This window comes from Pleurodeles waltl, chromosome 12, assembly GCF_031143425.1.
Source record: "Pleurodeles waltl isolate 20211129_DDA chromosome 12, aPleWal1.hap1.20221129, whole genome shotgun sequence".
Classification (NCBI taxonomy): Eukaryota; Metazoa; Chordata; class Amphibia; order Caudata; family Salamandridae; genus Pleurodeles; species Pleurodeles waltl.
Window position 1 is genome coordinate 24,456,153 of NC_090451.1, and position 20,793 is coordinate 24,476,945.

General features: G+C 47.3%; 1 protein-coding gene across 2 annotated transcripts in view; it reads left to right on the forward strand.

Moving 5' to 3' along the window:
* The window catches only part of MED16 (mediator complex subunit 16), a 326,193-nt gene that overhangs the window by 282,508 nt on the left and 22,892 nt on the right, over positions 1-20,793 (forward strand). The window lies entirely within an intron of this gene.

Below are 20,793 nucleotides of genomic sequence, written 5' to 3' on the forward strand. Positions count from 1 at the left end.
TTGAAAAGGCCAATTAGTATATGTGACAAAAATGTGTACAGTTGTAGCCTTATGATAGACTGTAGTGCCCACTCCATTAAATTTACTTTAAAATAATGGAGGAAAAAATATAGGCTTTTTTAAAACCACTAAAAAAAGCAAGAGGGTTCTTTTAAAATGCCCTTCACAAAGTCTTTTTACATTATTTTTAAAATGAATAATACAGAAGGATAAGACAGTGTAGACTGCAACATTGAAACAATGTGTGCAGAATACTGCACATTTAAGAGCCTCTTGACCTCCAGTGTCCCATCCTAACCTGCAGGTGGCAGTTTACTCAATTCTTATTTCAGGACAGTGGGGCAGATCGCTCCCTTTTTCAGGCTTTTTCCACTAAAAATGTTTCACTTTTTGCCACCAAAAGTGATTCACTCAACATCCTTTAGGGCAAAGAGTATTTTAAAAATATTTTTCTGACAGGAAATGTATCTATTTTTTTGCAAAATGCCTTCTCTTTCTGCGAAATGCCCAGAATGTGGCAGAAAAAGATTGGTATCCTCTGTTTGCCAGACTTGCATGATTTTAAATTTGTCACCACTGCCAGGCCCTCTCCAGGCACACTTTGAGGAAGAGCGAGAAGATTCTCCTCCATGGTGAGGTGGAGCACCGAATAAAGCAAGATTCCTTAGCCGGAGAGGTATCTGAAGGGCGAGGAGAGACTGTTTCCTCCACCAGTGTCCCAGTCTCCTCCTTTTGAGGACTCCCAGAGAGGAAGATCCAAAAGAGGGAGCTCCAAAGAGTGCAAAGAATCCAGGAGTCCCCTTACCAGAGGACACAGCTTTCTATGCTGTCCCAAAGTGCTCTGTTAGGAGGTACTGTGGGCGAGCAGACTTAGGCGTAGCACAGGGGAGTGTGAGTCACCTGCAAATACACAGTCAATAAATGAGACGCACGACTCAAGAACGAGATTCACGCCAATTTACAAAAATAGCAAGTATCTTTATGTATATTTCAGCACCAGGATCAGTTGGTGGAGGTAAGCACGTTTTGCAAGCAAAATCTTTACAGTTTTCGACAGTGCAATTCCTGAAACCTGCAGTGCAATCCTGTGGAGGAAATCAAAGACGACAAATCTGGTACAGTACAGCAACTTATGAGGCCAGTCTCCTGGACTTTAGGTAAGTACTGGGCATGGGTCAGGACCACATCAACAGGTCACATCGGGCAGCACTGTGGCAGCCGGGTGCAATGGTGTAGTATGGCACTGGATACCTATTGTTACTCTATGAGGATTGGTCCAGTCAAAAAGATGCTGCAGGTGAGGACTGGGGAACCACCAAGTGGGTTCCAGTTTTGGGATGTCCAAGGACAAGGACAACTTCAGTCCCTTCTCTGTGTCAGGGGCGACGGGTGCAGAGGTGTCCTAAGGCGTCAGGTTTTCTCCACCGGTACACTCATGGTTGAGGAGGCTTCCATGCAGGTGTCGTCGGAGGGTCCTTGGTTGTCAAGTCTGGGGTGGACTTCGTCTCTGGAGGTCTGGGGGAACCATGCTAGCACCATGGTCCACCTCGACTCAAGCTTTGTGGCACGGGAGCAGTGTTGCTTCCAGGCATCAAGTTTTTGGTGGTCTGGAGTCCTCGCAGGTTATCTTGGGGTGCCTGCAGATGCACCAAAGGAGTTCCTGGTTCTTTCTAGAAGGCAGGCAGTCCTCCCGGACTTGGGGGGCACAGCAGCTGCAGGACGAGACGACTGGAGCTGTATGAAGCTGGCCCCTTACGTGTCAATACCTGTAAAGGTTCCAGGGGTTCCCCAGTGGTGTGCAATCCTAAAATGCTCTATTTAGGGGTAGCATGGTCAAGCCGCCTTAGGCTTAACACAGAGGAGTGCAAGGTGTAGGAGGCTGGCCCAGTGTGTGGTGGACACCTATGGTGTTAGACCTTATACTGAGTCATGGTAACCCTTATTAGATAGTGTTACAGGGTCCAGATAGCCAGGTGTTCTTGTGGTAGCTATGGTGAGCAGCCAAGACATATCTAGGAGGAGTGTGAAGCACTTGCAATACCACCATAGTCACACAGCAACCTATCACACATGAAAGGAACCACACAGTGTTGCAAAAATAAAGGTACTTTATTGCAGAAACACCAAACTAGATGACTATAGGCAAACCCCCTTCTCGAGGTATGTACACACAAAATATACACAGGTAAGTATTGGGAAAGGTCATAAAATAGCAAGGTCCCTATGGGGCGGCCAAACCACATACTAAAAAAGTGGAATACAAGAACGGATCCCCCACCAGTGGATATTGAGTGGTTAACTAAGGGCTGGGATAGAGTGGAACCCCAAGAGGTAAGTATCTAGAAGACCCCCAGCGACCAGGAGAGGAGAGGTAAGTTACCTGGTCATCCCATAGGCTAACATAGTGACTCATAAATGGAATATTGCAAAAGCAGGACCAGGCCGCTGGAACCCAACAGTGGATTCTGGATGAAGAGGACCTGCAAAAGGGGACAGAGTCCAGTCCACACAGGAGTGTCCAAGTGGGAAGGAGGCAGTGCCCACCCTTCTGTGGGTAAAGATCCGGATCAGCGATGATGGATGAAGTCCAGCTGCGGCTTCCAGGAGCCCCTGAAGTCACCTATGAGCTGTCCCTTGCCAGTCGCTGGATTGCAGACAGGTCAGTGGTCCCAGGGACCGCCAACAAGCACAAGCAAATGCAGCTGGAGCTGTTGGAGATTTCCAGAGCTGAAGAGGACCAACAAAGTCCTGGGGACTCAACCCTTCAACTCTTGGAGGGGAATCCGGGCTGACCCTCAGAAGGCAGGAGAGCCAGCAGAGGCTGTCGGAGCCCCCATGAGCAACCCACTGACAGCAGGTACAGAAAGTCGCAGTGAGGCCCAGGCAGTACATCAGACGGAGAGTCACACGTCCCTGTAGCAGCACAGAGGAGACTGTCCTTGCACAGGTAGATTGCTGGGGGCCAGGGCTACTTGGGGCCTGAAGATCCCTCGAACAGGAGTCAACAAGCCTTGGTTGCTGCAAAAGTCACGGTGCACAAGGGATCTGTCTTGGAGGTAGAGGCAAGGGCCCACCATCTCCTAAGTTGGACAGAAGGCAGAGAGGACCCCTCAGAACCACCACCTGTGTTTTAGAATATTTGCAAGTCCAGAGGACAGCAGATCCCAGCAGCCAGATGTCGTTGCCTTAGGTGTCTGCATATGCAGGGGTAGTGACTCCTTCACTCCAAGGGAGATTCCTTCTTGCTTCTTTGGTGCAACTGAAATGTTGCTGACTCCAGAGGATGCAGAGCCATGGAAATGTTGCAAGTTGCTGACAGGAGCTGCAGAAACCATGTTGCAAGTAGAGGTCGTATCGGTGTTGCAGTCTTGTGTGGGGTCCAGCAGCGGTTCGGGTGGACAGGAGCAGAAGAGGTCATTGCAGAGGAGTTCTGGTGCAATGTTGCACAACAATTCTTGGGACTCACCCACAAGGGAGTCCCTAAATAGCCCACAAAAGGGCTTGGTCACCTTCTAAGGTGACCACCTATCAGAAGGGGTCTCTGACGACCGCTACCTACAAGGACCAGTCAGATGCACATCTTGTGTTTAAGATGGCAGTACAGAGCTCGGGGCACCACCCCTGGGGTGGTAATGGACAGGGGTGTTGTCACTCCCCTTTCCTATATCCAGATTCGCCCCAGAGCAGGGACCTGGGATCCCTGGACTGTTGCAAACCGGATTATGCAAGGAGGGCACCAAATGTGCCCTTCAAAGCAAACTGGTGGTGTGGGGAGGCTGCCCCTCCCCAGCCCTGTAACACCTATTTCCAAAACAAAAGGAGGTTGCACCCTTTTCCCACAGGAAATCCATTATTCTGCCTATCCCTCCTTGAGCTGGTCAAGCAGCAGTAGGGCAGAATCCTGTCTGAGAGGCTGCAGCAGCCTTGGCTGCTCGCAGACCCTGAAAGGCATGTTAGAAGCAGTGCTGTGGGATCCTCTAACAAGCCCCCAGAGTGCATGGAATCACGCCATCAGTATTGGGGTATGATTCTGACATGCTTGATACCAGACATGCCTAGGTTCGGAGTTACCATTATGTAGCTGGACCACAGGTAGAGACCAGTGACCAGTACATAGCTTAAATGGCTTCCTGCACTTGTAGGGGCACCTCTGCTCATGCAGGGGAGCCCACACACACAGGGACCTGCACCCTGCCCTTTGGGTTGGAAGGTACTACCATAGAGGTGACTTTAAGGGACCTGGTGTAGTGACCAGTAGGGTGTATGTACCTTTTCACGGAGACTGCAAATGGCAGGCCTGCAGACACATTTTGCATGGGCTCTCATGGGTGGCCCATGAGGGACCCCTAGTGTACCAATGCCCTGGGTACCTAAGTGTCATATATTAGGGACTTACAGGGGTGTGCCAGTATGCCAATTGTGGGGTATAAAGAGTACCAAGACAACCCAATTTAGAGAGAGCACAATCACTGAGATCCTGATTAGCAGGATCACAGTCTACGCACACTGACATTAGCCAAAAAGTCGGGGTAACCATGCCAGAAGGAGGGACTTTCCTACACAAGACATCTACAAATATACAAAGTAGTCAATGAATGAGACACGACTCAAAAAGGAGATGTGCATCGATTTATAAAAATAACAAGTATCAGTGGCGGCGTTTGTTCCGAGTCACTAAAACATATAAAATGGAACCCTTCTATTAGTGTCTGAAGGTTCTGGTTGTATGTCCCCAATTATGGTTTGGGATAAATGTTCTTCCTGCTTATGGTCAAGGTTTCACCGACCTGTACATAACTGCACCTCACCTTTTTCTATTGCTATTTCTAGAGAAACTTGGAGTTTAAAGAAAGCGCGTAACATATTAGCAAGGGCAATTAGGAAGAGCCCCGACTCTGGGAGTCTACTAATCAGGTATAAGGAACTGAGGAAAGACTATAGGAAGGCTATCTATGATGACCATCAGAGACATTTTAATCAGTTTTGGGCTAAACTCATATGTGCGAGTAAGGATCCAAATTCTAAAAAATGTTGCTTCCTCATTAGCAATTAAAAAAACAATCAAAGGGGTCTTGGTACTGTTAATACCCCAGAAGGTGTTTGGACGACCTACTTGATTAGACTCATTCAAATATCAAGGTTAAAAAGGGTCCATTTCTCCCAGCCTCGTAAATGCCCAGTTCTCAACCAATAGGTGGGTTATCAATAGGGGTATGGACCAGTTTGCTCCAAATCTGAAATAGAGCTCCAAAAAGGTAGATAACCCACTCATATAAGGTATCATTGTTATAGAAGTGCCTCAGTTTGAAATAAATAATGATGTATCGAGTCCTTTCGTTCAGTTTGAGTGCATTTATTGGCGATAGTTTGACTTGAAAGTCTGTAAAAGTCCTGTTCTGTGTAGAGATTTTGAAGTTATTATGTACGATGGTACCTTATTAATAATAATTTACAAATTTGAACTATTAGCCATGGCGGTTATATCTTATTTTACAATAACATAACAATTAACTCATTGTCCCAGCACATTTTTAGCCTGTGTATTTCATTTCTGGGGGTCTCTGTATAATCAAACATGGTCGACCTAAGATGGCCAACTCAATTCTTTTACTTCTTTTCCAATTCCATGTGAGCCAAGCAAATAGTGGTAGGTCTTGGCCTTCCACTGTAAAACTAAAAATAGGAGTAGCACTTTTTGAAATCTGTTTATCTATTATGGTTCCTTCCATAGTTTTAATACGATCAACCTAAGATGGCCGACCTATTTCTCACTCATCCTTTCCGTTTGCATCTGAGCCATGGAAACAGTAGTACTTTTTTTCTCACTACTTTATAAAACTAGGAGAAGGACTTCTTGAATCTCCTTATTCAAGATGGCGCCCGAATAGTACGCCGTACGAGAACTCACAGGATTTATCCCAAGACTCTGCTTGCCTATTATATTGGTGAGTGTATCCCCTATTCAATAACCTATCCATAATAAATAACCATAATGCCCAATAGATATTACCTTTCCTCTATCTAAATGCAATATGTTCGCTCACTTAACATATCCCGCTGTCATAATACCCCATATGCCTTAACTAGTCGATGCGTTGTATACTTCTTTCCCTAACACCGAGCAAACAGTGTATTAGTCCAGATTGACCTATGTAATGTTGCCTGAAGAATGATAAAACAAGTTTGTCTTTTATCATCACGATCTGATTGGATTCAACATAACCAGCCCCATTTAGGGCCTCTGATACAGGAATTGGTTCATCCATAAAACTACATTAATTCAGACTGCCCTGTAAATACAACAGTGAGACTCCCATGGGGTAGTTAGAATTGATGTGATTAAGCCCTCCCTGTTTTATTGACTAATCTACGATACATCACTAAAATTGCTCACTGTAAGAATGCAATAGTTAGCTTCCCATGTGAATTTCAGAATTGACTTGAACCAACCTAACTTTTCTGTGATTTGATGACCCTCTTGACACAGGAGTTAGTTAGATTGTAACATCCTATAAGGTTAACATAGGTGTTTTAAAAAGGCCAATTATATAACTCCTACAATATCTGGCTGTCTTGGTTCAAAATGATTTTTTTCTACTATAAAAGCGCATCATGCTTGTTTGTAAGTAACTATGAAGGAAATATGTACTTATGATCCATTGTTCTCATTCAGATCTATCACATTTATCTAAGAATGGACGCTTTGTTATGAACAAAGTTTAGGTATGATATTTATTTATCCTTATTTCTATTGAGCTATATATATATATATATATATATATATATATATATATATATTTTTTTTTTTTTCTCAGAGTAATTCTCACAAACATACTAAATGGGATAAAAATCACTCCCCTCTCCTCGCTAGCACCAGTCTCACGTCTTATAAAATTATCATACTTCTATAAATACATATCCTTCTTCACTTTATGGATTCCTACTTATAGATGACTTTGTTGTAAAGGCTGAGGAATACAGGACTATTGCTGTTCTTTCTTGCTTTTTTTCTTCCTCTCCCTTATCACTGAAGTAATGGGGCAGCTAATGCTGGTTTTCTAACTTTGCACTTTTCTTAACTCCTCACTGTTCGATCTAATCATTACTTAACATTTGCAGCCTTGAAAAAGCCCCAGGTGAATCTACCACAAGGGGGCGAAACATGTGTCGGCTGTTTTTCTTCTATACCTTCAAGATCTCTACACAGAACAGGACTTTTACAGACTTTCAAGTCAAACTACCGCCAATAAATGCACTCATATTGAACGAAAGGACTTGATGCATGATTATTTCTTTCAAACTGAAGCACTTCTATAACAATGATACCTTATATGAGTGGGTTATCTACTTTTTTGGAGCTCCACTTGATTATAAATTTCTCTGCAAGCGAGCATGATGGGAATCTGTTGAGTGAGGGGGCTTATTGTACCCCAACTGTACCGGTTAAGTCTTGTTCTCGGCCTACTGTGTCTGTGTTTCCCTCTCCTGAAGAGAAGACCTTTTCACAGCCTTGTCTCCTTCATATAGTCTCTAGGGCAAAGCGAGATGGAGCCCCAGTTCCTAACGATCTTCCACAGATACTGTTCAAACAGGACTCGTCCTTTTGGGCAGTTCATCTTGCCCATCTGTTCGAGGACTGTCTTTTGACTTCAACAATTCCTGAGTCTTGGTGTGGTGCCATACTTCACCCACAATATAAAAGCTATTCAAGGTAGGCTCTAGCTAATTTTAGTTTGATAGCCTTGTTTGGTAATGAGGCCAAGTTTTATGCCAGTGTTCTGTTGCAAGATCTTCGTGCCTGTGCTGAATCAAAGGGATTAATCCCTATTGTTCAAAAAGGGTTCTCCGCTGCATCATCTACATCTACGAGCTTACTAGCCCTATCTATTTTGATGGACAGGGCGATCTTATCATGCTCTGCGTTGCATTGCTGTTTCGTTGATCTTAAGGTAGCATTCGATCGGATTCCTAAAATTGCCCTGTGGGCTAAATTACAAAAATGGGGTATTCCATCAATGCTTTTGGGTGCCATTATAGAACACATGGATACCTGGGTCCGTATTAAATTAGGAGATGGTTGCTCCCCTTCTAGGAAAATTTCCACTGGTCGTGGTGTGAAACAGGGTTGTGTGCTTGCGCCCCTGCCTTTTAATCTGTTTATTGCAGATTTGTCTGGGCTCTCGATGCTGTTAATTCTCACCCCCCCCCATGATCGGCCACCTGCTCTATGCTGATGACCTGGCCATGTTTAGTTACACCAAGATTGGCCTTCAACGACTGCTTAACCAACTGGCATTTTACATGTTTGTGAACCAATTAGAAGTTAACCTTCTCAAAACTAAAATGGTCTCCTTCGGTAGGAAAAAGCATTCGGAAATCAGCTGGTACTACAAGAGTAGTAAACTTGTCTCAGACCAGTCTTATAAATATCATGGGGTACATCTCGACTCGAGGGGTGGTTTTGTTAAGCATACTTAAAGCTGTGGCTCTTGAGGTGGCCTTTTCCTAATTATCTAAAGCTCTTACAGGTCCGAATCTCCTCCCATTAATGGAAGTTATGAGAGCAAAGATTGTCCCTTCATTGCCTTATGGTCAGGACATTTTGCTGGGTAAAGGCTCCTGTTTGTTAAATCGGCTGGTTAATAAGATCTATAAGAAAGTCTTTCATATTCCGCATCTTACTTCTACTGCTTAGGTGCGATTGGAATTTGGGCTTTTGGATCAGCAGGTAGTAGGTGCTGGTGCCTTATTGAAGCTTTGTCATGAGCTATGTCGGGCCAAGGAAGGTAGTTTGGGAGCAGGTCAGTGGCTGGAAATTAGTGCGTCGAAAACTAAGGGGTCACACTTTCACTTTCTGGCCTATTGCAGATAGTGATTGAAAGCTGAGGACCTTTGGGCAAGTAACCTCCTCCATTCTCTTTTCAAATTTGATGTCAAAAAGATCACACAGTTACACTCGTACCACTCGGATCTTACCCTCCTTGCCAAACGTAAGCATGCCTGGTCGGTAATTAATTAATTTAAGCCAGATATTCCAGTTGGCTAACTTTCTTGCTCTTACGGGTTTCATCTGAAAGAGGCATTTATGACCTTAAGGATGGGCGATTGGGGTTTTCTGAAACATCTGCCCACTTGGCGTTCAACTCGGGAAGAAGGTGTGATGTGTAGGGGCTGTGGCTGCTGGAAAGAAACAGCTGAACACGTGGTTTGTTTGTGTACAGCTCTGCTCAAGTAGCGTAGATCTCTGCTTTGGAGTAAGTTGAATGAATTGGGGATCTGCTCTTGTCGACAGGCTATTTTTATGTCTTTGAATCCTGTGAACTTAAAGTTGAATGTTTTATTGACCAAAGTTATTAAAGCCGCTCAGTTCAAAATAGGGGGACTGCGAGCAGTGGTTAATTATGTTTGAAAATTACACCTGCTCTTGCCTTATTGGGGTTGTAGCAATTTTTTTAAGTTGTCGAGCTTCAACTTTGTATTATGGGTTCTGATCCCTATTGGTAGCTAACTTATGAACATTCAATCCACTTAAGCACTTTGGGAATACTGTGGGTTCTTTGTTATTACACGTCATGTGGCGTTCTGGTTTGTGGAGGTTTGGTTATATTTTATCTGCAGGTCCTATAATATTATTGTGGGGATGTTTTGACTGAGGTTAGCGTATATAAATTATTGAGTATTTTATTATGTATTTAATGTTTAAATCATTGGCTTAAATGTATAGCTGGGGCTCTTTTATTCTGTGTAAATGTATTACTGATTTGTATTTCTCTTCTCTTTTTTTTTGTTTTAATTGTATGGGATTTTATTATCTGTACATTAAACTATTCACAGTAGGGTTTTACGGGGTACACCAGTATGCCAGTTGTGGGGTTTAAAGAGTACCAAGACAACCAAATTTAGAGGAGAGAGTGCAATCTCTAAGGTCCTGGTTAGCAGGATCCCAGTCTAAGCACACTGACATTAGGCAAAAAATGGGGGTAACCATGCCAGAAAGAGGGACTTTCTTACACAAGGCATCTACAAATACACACAGCAGTCAACAAATAAGACACACAACTCAAAAAAAGATCTACACCGATTTATTTAAAAAAAAAAACAATTATTGATATATATGCTTAAGCATCAGAGAAAAATCATTCAGGTAAATATGTTTTTAAATAGGAATTCTTTCCACTTTAAAAAAGTGGACACAGTGCAATTTCTGAGTTCTGCAATGTTGTCATATGGAAGGTAAAACAAGTTCTGCAAACATGTAGAGCACAGAGACTTAGAAGACCAATCTCCAAAGTGAAGGTGGCTGGTTGGAGAGTGCAAAAGCACGTAGGGTTCCCAGTGCGTTCCAATAGAGATCAGTCACTGTGAAAAGAGGTTGCAGGCTCAAGCCAGGAGGCCAGTTAAGCTGAACCAACAGCAGGGCTCAGGCCTCATGATGCTCCGGCACAGGTGGGCACCTTTGGTCCTCTTCTCCACGGCTCAGGGGGATGGGTGTGGAGGAGTCCCTAGGTGTCGGGTTTTCTTTACCAGAGCAGTTGCGTTAAAGGGGAGCTGTTTGCAGAGGCTGCAGGCGTCATCAGGGAGCCCAGGAGGGGTAAAACCATGATGGACTTGACCTCTGGAGGGCTGGGAGGTTTGTTGGCACCAGTGGTCCACTTCAACTCGGATTGGAGACAGCGAGTGCAGTGGTGACTTAAGGTGTTAGATTTTGGTAGTTCCAGAGGCTTCAGAGTCCCTTCCTTTGGAGTTTGCTGGAGAACAGTTACGCTGTTCATGGGAGGTGTTGAGTCTTTATTGAAGGCAGGCAATTCTCCCTGGTTTCTAGAGTCACAGCTGCAGGACGAGTCATCCTTGGTGCAGATTTCGACGAGGGATGCGACAGGCCGGCGGGGTTGGTACCAGGTCATTTGCTTCTTTTCTCGTCTTCTGCTTTCATAGCTCTTTTGTCTCCTTGGTCTTTTTAGTTAGTCAGGATCTGCTTCGCAGGTTCCAGGGGCTCCCCTAAATAATTAATTTTGGGGCGTTAGGTGTATGTAGAGTAGTAGCCAATGGGTTACTGACCCTTGGGGTCACTACGTCCCCTATATGACCAGTTCCTGAAGGAAGTGGGCATAACCTCATTCCCAGAATTCCTAGATAGGGCATCACAAAGATGGATACTTCTGAAATTTCGTGTCCACCTTGCAGTAGCCCACTTTAGGGGTGGTACTAGTCTGGAGGCAGCATGCTTACCTGACTAGCTAATTTTCCCACCTGCCCAGGTGCCAAGTGGGCTCTGGAGAGGAGTGGGAGGTGTAGGGGGTTGGGGGCTTCTTCTCCTGTGAGGGGAGCCAGATTTGCTTTTCAAAGGCAGCAGCCCTTTGAGGCTTGCTGCCTTAGGAAGACTAATCAGCAGGTCATCCTGTGGGAGGGGGGTTACAACCCTTACACAGACAAGTTTTTGTTCAGGGTCTCCTGAGAGCAGAAGGCTCCAAACCCAGGGGGCCAGACTGTGTCTCTTGTGGCACGCAGGGGGTACTTCTAAGGTGCCCTCTGGGTGCCTGTATTGGTAAATCCAACCGTGGCATCAGTGTGGGTTTCACCAATAAGAGATGTTTGATACCAAACATCCCTATCTTCAGTGAAGCCATCATGTAGCTGGGAAACTTGAATTGGCTTGGTGTCCAGCACATGCATTTAAAATGGCTTCCCTGGCCACTTACTATGTCTGAGAATGGGCACAGATATAGCAGGGGAATATCTGCTCTTGCAAATGTGCCCTCAAATGTACTATATCGCACCCTGCCTTAGGGCTGTAAGACCTGGTGTAGGGGTGACTTGCATATATTTCATGCATTGTTGGGGGACATGGCACACAGGCTGTGTGCCATGTTGTGTTTCCACTTTTGTCTGCACCAAGAGACACAGCCTACAATGGTAACTTGTCTTGCTTGGTGAGGGGTCCCTTAGGGTGTCCCAATTCGTGTTGAAGCCCTTAGGGACCCTCTTTAGCACCTCAGGCCCCTGGGTACTAGGGCAACCAATTGCTAGGGACTTAAAGAGGGTGCTAAAAGATCTGCCAATTGGGGAAACATTTGTTCAGTTTAGGGAAAGAGATCTGGCACTGGGGACCTGGTTAGCAGGAACCCAGTATACATTCAGTCAAAATCACATCCAATACCAGTCAAAAAGTAGGGCGTAACCACGTCAAAGAGGCACTTTATTACAGGCACAGTCCGACAGGAGAAGTAGACAGGCCAGCAGGGCTGGGACAAGGTCAGGTGCTTTTTCCTTTGATTTTGCGGCTCTTCGGTGTCCTTCTTTGTTGGTCAGCAGGCATCTGATTTCCTGGTGCCATGGGCTCCCCCTAAATACTGCATTTAGGGGTGTTTATGGGAGTACAGGGAAGTAGCCAATGGGCTACATACTCCTAGGGTCACTACATACCTTATTATGACCACTTCCTGTGTAAAGTGGGCATAACTCTGTCTCAGAGTTCCTAAATCTGCCAAACCAAGATGGCAGATTTGTAAAACTTGTGGCCACTTAAGGCTGCAAACCATAGGGGTGTTATTGACTTGAGGGGTGAACACACATCCCTGAATACTACATTTTCTGCCTGCCAAGATGCCAAATGGGCCCTGGGGCATGGGGATTGTAATCTCCTTTGTGGAGGACGCCAGATCTGCATACCAAAGGTGGTGGGCTTCTTCGAAGCCCCCGCCTTGGAATGCAGAGCTTCTGGTCATTCTGTTGGGTGGGTTGTGTAAGCATCTCTCCCAGGGAAGGCTTGGTTTATGACCGGCCCGAGAGCAAAGGCTCTCAACCTTGGGGGGTCAGACTTGTGTCTGGTGGTGACTGGCTGGTTAGGACTGGTCAGTCTGCACGCAGATAGATAGGGTTTCAGGGGACACCCCTGTGGTGCTCTCTGAATGCAAGTATTAATAAATAAGTCACTGGCATCAGTGAGGGCTTACTAATACGAGATGTTTGATACCAAACATCCCTAGTCTTAGTGTAAGGAAATGCCTCCTTGGCATGGTTACCCCCTGACTTTTTGTCTTTTGTTGATGCCAGTTATGATTGAAAGTGTGCTGGGACCCTGCCAACCAGGCCCCAGCACCAGTGTTCTCTACCTAAACTGTACCTTTGTTCCCACAGTTGGCACAGCCCTGGCACCCAGATAAGTCCCTTGTTTAGGAAAGTACCATCTTGCCTGGCATGTTACCCCCATTTTTACATGCATGTAAGTTTGTTTTTTCCTCTCTCACTGGGGTCCTGCTAGCCAGGACCCCAGTGCTCATAGTTTGTGGCCTGACTGTGTATACCTGTGTAGTGACTAACTGTGTCACTGAGGCTCTGTGCGGGGACACGCGTAACTCCAAATATGGCCATGAAACATGTCTAAGATCATGGAAGTGTCCCCCCATTCCAAATCTGGTATTGGGGAGCCAATTTCATGCATCACCGGGGCTCCACTATGGACCCGGGTACTGCCAAACCAGTTCTCTGGGGTTTTCTCTGCAGCTACAGCTGCTGCCACCCCACAGACAGGGTTCTGCCCTCCTAGGGTCTGGGCAGCCCAGTCCCAGGAAGGCAGAACAAAGAATTTCCTCTAAGAGAGGGTGTCATACCCTCTCCCTTTGGAAATAGGTGTTAAAGGCTGGGGAGGGGCAGCCTCTACCAGCCTCTGGAAATGCTTTGAAGGGCGCTGATCGTGCCCTCCTTGCATAAACCAGTCTACACCGGTTTAGGGAACCCCCAGTCCCTGCTCTGGCGCGAAACTGGACAAAGGAAAGGGGAGTGACTACTCCCCTGTCCATCACCACCCCAGGGGTGGTGCCCAGTGCTCCTCCAGTGTGTCCCAGACTTCCGCCATCTTGCTTCCAGAGGTGTGAGGGCACTCTGGGGGCCTCTGAGTGGCCAGTGCCAGCAGGTGACTTCCGAGACCCCTCCTGATAGGTGCTTACCTGACTAGGGGGCCAATCCTCCTCTGAGGGCTATTTAGGGTCTCTACAGTAGGTTTTTCCTCAGATAACGACTTGCAAGAATTCACCAGAGTTCCTCTGCACCTCTCTCTTCAACTTCTGCCAAGGATCGACAGCTGACTGCTCCGGGATGCCTGCAAAACTGCAACAAAGTAGCAAGAAGACTGACAGCGACATTGTTGCACCTAATCCTTCTGGCTTTTTCGACTGTTTCCTGGTGGTGCATGCTTTGGGGGCTTCCTGCCTTCATCCTGCACTGAAAGCCACAAAGAAATCTCCTGTGGGTTGACGGAATCTTCCCCCTGCTTCAGCAGGCACCAAACTTCAGCTTCACTGGTACTCTGGGACGACTCTTATCCTGACGAGCAGGGTCCCTGGAACACAGGTGTTGGACCCAAGTGACCCAGACTGTCCAGTGGTCCAACTGTCCAAATTTGAAGGAGGTAAGTCCTTTTGCTTCCCCTCTCCAGATAGTAATCCTGTGCACCGCGTGAACTGCAGCTACAAGGGCTTCTGTGCACATTTCCACAAAATCCTGCATGCACAGCCGAGCCTAGGTCCTCAACACTCTGTCCTGCGATGCTCAGCTCCCTGAGTTGATCTCCGGTGTCGTGGGACCTCCTTTTGCAGTGTTGAGACGACTGCCGTATTCAGACTTCTTGAACCCATGTTCAAAGACTTTTGCGGGTGCTTCCTGCTTGTGCGTGGGCTCTCTACATTGCTGGGGGCCTCCTCGGTCTCCTCACCCAAGTGGCAACATCATGGTCCTTCCTGGGCCCGGGCAGCACCCTTTTTCTCTAACCGCGACTCTTGCAGCTAGGAAGGCTTGTGTGCAGTATTTTGCCAAGGAAGCAACTCTGCATCCTCCAGCACGTGGTGGGACATCTTCTGCACAAAGGAAGTTCCTAGCACCTTTCATTGTTGCAGAATCTTTGGCTTCTTCCATCCGAAGGCAGCCATTTTGCACCTTCATCCAGGGTTTAGTGGGCTCCAGCCCCCCCCCCCCCCCCACTCCCCTTCCCCCTCCCCTGGACACTTTCGAGACTCTTGGTCCTCTTCCTTTGCAGGTCCTCAGGTCCAGGAATCAGTCTTCAGTGCTTGGCAGTCTGTTGTGGTCTTTGCAAAATCCCTTATCACAACTTTAGTGTGTTTCTGTGGAAATAGTAGTACTTTACTCCTACTTTCCAGGGTCTTGGGGTGGGGTATCTTGGACACCCTTAGTGTTTTCTTACACTACCAGCGACCCTCTACACACTACACTAGCCTAGGGGTCCATTTGTGGTTCGCATTCCACTTTCTTAGTATATGGTTTGTGTTGCAGCTAGGCCTATTGCTACCTGTTGTAGTCTACGGTGTTTGCACTATTTCTCTTCCAGGGGATCCTCATCAATAGTCATAAACATTGAATATTCCCGCCCTTGTGCGGGGACCCCGGAGCAAATATAAAATACACATATATTATCATGTGTAAAAACAGCAATGCAGGCTATAATCATAAACAGGCTAAAAATGCTTTATTTCTATGAAGTTTTTTTTTTTTTCATATTATGAAATCACAATAGAGAATAAATATCTACCCAAACCCTTAAAACTGGGCTTAGGGAAGTAAGCAGCAGTAAACACTAGAGAAAAAGAGAAAAAAACTACATTGAAAAACCAATGGAGCATTCTTAGCCAATAGGCTGCATGCAGGTTAACACAGGAGAACCATAAAAACTTTGGCACCGTGCCTTTAAGACCCTGAGCACCTCCAGTATCCCACCATGCCTCAGGGGTGAAGGAAAGGTGACAGTTGGTTCACAGTTAGGTCAGTTCTTTTTTCCGGCTTCTTCTGAGAGGATCCTGGAGCATTGAGCTCTCAGTTTTTCTGAGTTTTTCTCAGAAAAATCCTTTAAAAAAGCGTTTTTTCCTTTTTCATTCGACAAATAACATCTTTGTCTGAGCTTGGCAGTTTTTTCCTGACAGAAAAATGCCTTCTCTTTTTGTCAAATGCCCTTCTTGTTGGAAGAAGAAGGCCCAGTCAGACCCACACTCTCTGTGTATTGTGTGCCTGCCTCAGAGTCACTGCCCTGACACTTGTAAGCACTGCAAGAATATGTCAAAGAGGACTCTGAAGGAGAGAGAAAAGATCAGGCTACATGGGCTTCATAAGAGGCAGAAAACATCGTCCTCTTCACTTCCCAGACAACCAGCAGACCATTCTCAGGAGAGAATGGCTAGGTCGACGTCAGCAGGTAGGAAAGTACCTGTTTGTTCCCCGTCGACGTCGTCGCTACCACGTCTCACCGGCATAGATCGCCGTCGACGGCAACACACCTGACGTCGAAGGAGACGGCGTCGAGGGAACACCATCGCAGGGGCAGGTCTCTGTCGACGGCAGCCCGACGATCGACGTCGAGCCATCACCGGCGTGCCCGGTCACCGCCAAAGGCTATGCGCCCCCCGACGTCAAGAGACACGACGACGAAATCGCCACGACGGCATGAGAGACATCCGCCGTCGGCCTCCCACCGCTCCACGTCGAGGCACACGACAGCGAGCAGGTCGAGGTCCAAAGATCGCCGTTCGACGTCGAGACACTCTACGTCGAGACACTCAACGTCGAGGCAAGAGCAACCGGTGGGGCGCCCTTCGACGTCGACACAGCCGTCGACGTCGACACAGGTTTTACCTGTCCCGCAGGGAGTAGAACATCGCCCCACGCCAGACAAGGCCACACCATCTCCAGTGGTCTCCATACCGAGCGACTCATCTCGTTCAAGAGCGGCATCATCTGGGCATGTTTCGCCCATCAATCTATCTCCAAGATGGCTAGAGAGCCTTAACAGACCAGCGGCCTCCCCGGACTCGCAGTATTCGCGAATGTACTCGCCTGCTTCCTCCCTGCCAAGAACGCCATCACCGACAGCAAGGGCAGGACGGGCTCGTTCTGCTCCTCGTCAACCGACCGCGAGGCCTGGGCGCTCTGCTACAGCGTCTCGCAGCAGGTCTCGTTCTCAACGACGATCCAGGTCTCTTTCACGAAGAAGATCACCCTCTTGGTCGTCGTCAGGATCATCTGTCGGGCGTTACTCACCCACCCTAACAGATTCTCCACCTGCTAGGGTCTCCCCGGTGGATGACATTACCACGTTTAACGAGGTGCTGTTAAGAGGAGCGCAGAAATTAAACATAGAGGTCCCAGAGCCATCTACCTCCTCGTCAGTCATCTTTGAGACTCTGCAACAGAGATCAGCGTGAAAAAAGCTGCTGCCTCTAGTGCCTGGTTTGTTGCAGCCGACCATGGACACTTTTCTGGCCCCAGCCACACTCAAATCTGCCCCGGCTAGGATTCTCAAAAAATACAAGGCTCCCGAACAGGACCCTTTGTTCCTCAGGAAGGATCTGCCACCGGACTCGGTAATATTAGCCGCAGCCCGAAAGACCCGCTCGGTGGCATCATCATCCACGGTCCCCCCGGATAAAGAGAGCAGGCATCTAGACTCTCTGGGGAGAAAGATGTGCGGTACGGCGGCTTCGGCAATGAAAGTCTCCAGTGCTTCTGCACTCCTGGGCAGGTATGATCGTTCTCTGTGGGACTCTCTCAATAGATTCACAGAAAAATTGCCCAGAGAGGTCAGACAAGATTTTCAAGAGATCCTGCAAGAGGGATGCCTGGTATCCAACCAGGTTATCAGCGCGGCGGCAGATGGGGTGGATTGCACATGGGTACGCACATGGAATCTGTGCAAGGAGGTCTTCCTGGCTGAGACTCACTGGTTTAAAGCAGGAAGCACAACAACGCATCCTGAATCTCCCATTCGCCGGGAACTCGCTGTTTGGTGCCCATGCAGACGAGGAAATGGCCCGCATGAAGACCGAGGTGGATACCATGAGGGCAGTGGGCCTGGAAAGGAAGAAAGATTTCAGGCGGAGGTATAGGCCTTATGACAGGCGCCCTTTCCAGCAGAGGGTTCAAACCCCTCACTGGTCCCAAAGGTCACCTCAATGGCAGGGACGCCCTCTTTTTCAGCAAAGGAACACAAGGGAGCGAGGGTCAAGTAGACCTCAACAGTCCACTCCGAAAGCGCCGGCCAAACAATGAGATCTCGCTTCCCTCGACACTGTGTACACCACTCCGGTGGGGGGGAAGTATTACAGGTTATCTTCACGAGTGGCACTCTATCACAAGAGACAAATGGGTGCTCAATATTGTCGAAAATGGCTACTCTCTTCTTTTCAAACAGCCTCCACCACACTTGCCACCAACCAAATGCAATCCATCTCATCTCAGCCTGCTGCGCAAAGAGGCTCTCGCCCTCTTACAAAAGAATGCCATAGAAAAGGTTCCACCTGCGCACAGAGGAAAGGGGGTTTACTCCCGTTATTTTCTGGTGGCGAAGAAGGGTCGAGAGGGCGTTTTCAGACCAATTCTGGACCTACGGCTGCTGAACAAATACATAAGGAAACAGAAGTTCAGGATGCTGGCGCTTCACCAGATTTTCCCTCAGCTACATCAGGGAGACTGGATGTGCTCCATCGACCTGCAGGATGCATATTTTCACATCCCAATAGCTCCCAAACATCGGAAATTCCTGCGCTTCCAAGTAGCGTTACAGCATTATCAGTTCAGAGTTCTACCATTTGGCCTGAAATCTGCCCCACGCGTCTTCTCGAAATGTATGGCAGTGGTAGCGGCGCATCTTCGAAAACAAAAGATATTCATCTACCCATACCTAGACGACTGGTTACTGAAGGCTTCTTCTCCGGAGCAGGCGAGAAGCCATCGGGACATTGTGCTCAGAGTTTGCGAGTCTGTAGGTCTTCAGGTCAATTACCAAAAGTCAACCTTGATTCCAACACAGAACCTTCACTACCTGGGAGCTATAATAAACACAGAACTCCAAAGAGTATCCTTCGGAGGAACGACTATCCTCAATAGACAGGAAGTGTCAGGACCTGTTGAAAGCCAACGCACCTACGGCACGACAGGTGACATCGCTGCTGGGCTCCATGGCATCATGCATTTTTATTGTCCCAAATGCCAGACTCCACATGAGGGCCCTCCAAGAGGCATTGGAGAGCAGCTGGAGCCAAAGGACAGGTCGCTGGGAGGACAGAGTGCGACTACCGGCAGTAGCACTTCAGTCATTGAAATGGTGGATGCACAGACCTCACCTGTCAGTAGGTGCTCCGTTTCACCAAGTAGTTCCATCCGACACTCTGGTAATGGATGCGTCTCTTCAGGGATGGGGGGGCTCATCTGGGTCCCCTTCAAGCTCAGGGCCTGTGGTCAGTCAAGGAAAAACAGTACCACATCAATCTGCTAGAACTCAGAGCGGTCCATCTGGCTCTCAAGTCTTTCATACCACTAATTCAGGGGAAAACTCTCCTAATACAAACGGACAATACAACCACGATGTATTATTTGAACAAACAGGGGGGAACGAGATCCCTACCCCTATCTCGAGAGTCCCAAACGATATGGCATTGGCTCCTGGCCAGAGGAATGTCACAGCGGTTCACCTGCCAGGTCAACAAAATGTGGAAGCAGATTTCCAGAGCAGACACCTAGAGGACGCACACGATTGGGTCCTACACGGCGAAGTCGTCGAATACATCTTCGCTCAATGGGGTCGACCTCAACTGGATCTCTTCGCAGACGAAGTAAACAAGAAATGCCCAGACTTTGCATCCAGGTTCTACCGTCCGGGATCTCGAGGGAATGCCCTGTTGATCGACTGGTCAGGGATATTTCTCTACGCCTTTCCTCCGATTCCCCTCATACCGGCAGTGATCAACAAACTTTACAGATCCAGAACCAGAATGATTCTCATAGCGCCACAATGGCCCCGTCAATTCTGGTACACAGATCTCCTCAACCTATCGGAAAAACCTCACAGGAGGCTGCCGTGCAGACCGGATCTTCTGAGCAGAATGGAGGGCAAGATTCTACATCCCAACCTACCCTCTCTGAGCTTAACAGCATGGCTCCTGAATTCCTGCAGTATGGGCACCTAGGGCTCTCACAGGAGTGCATGAACATCTTGAAAGAGTCCAAACAACCTTCCACGCGGCGTTCTTACGCTTTTAAGTGGAAGAGATTCTACATATGGTGCTGTCAACAAGGTCAGAATCCCATAGGCTCAGGAGGATGTCATACTGTACTATTTGCTTCATCTGGCAAAGTCCGGTCTGCAGGTATCATCTATTAAGGTACATTTGTCTGCCATTACAGCCTATCGCAAGTCACCTTCTCAGGAATCCTTCTTTACGAAACCTGTAGTCAAGGATTTCTTAGAAGGTTTGAAAAAAGTTTTTCCGCCCATTCGGAGACCTTCTCCTCCATGGGAACTGAACATAGTATTGTCAAAACTTATGGGCCCTCCTTTTGAACCTATACATAAGGCCTCTTTACAACACCTTACGTGGAAGACGGCTTTTTTAGTGGCCATTACTTCAGCGAGGAGGGTCAGCGAAATCCAGGCTTTGTCTTCCAAAGAACCGTACACGGTTTTTCATGACAATAGAGTGGTTCTGCAAACTCACCCATCTTTCCTTCCGAAGGTGGTGTCAGAATTCCATATCAATCAGACTATATCTTTACCGACTTTCTTTCCCAATCCGGAGACTCCGGCAGAGAAAGCATTGCACTCCTTAGACTTGAAAAGAGTGCTGAAATTTTATTTGGATAAGACAAAATCGATTAGACATTCCAACCGATTGTTTGTAAATTATGGTCATTTGAGGACAGGAGAGGCAGCATCTAAACGAACGATATCAAGATGGATAGTTTCTTGTATTGTTAATACTTACCAGCTGGCTAATAAACAATTACTAGCTAGGCCTA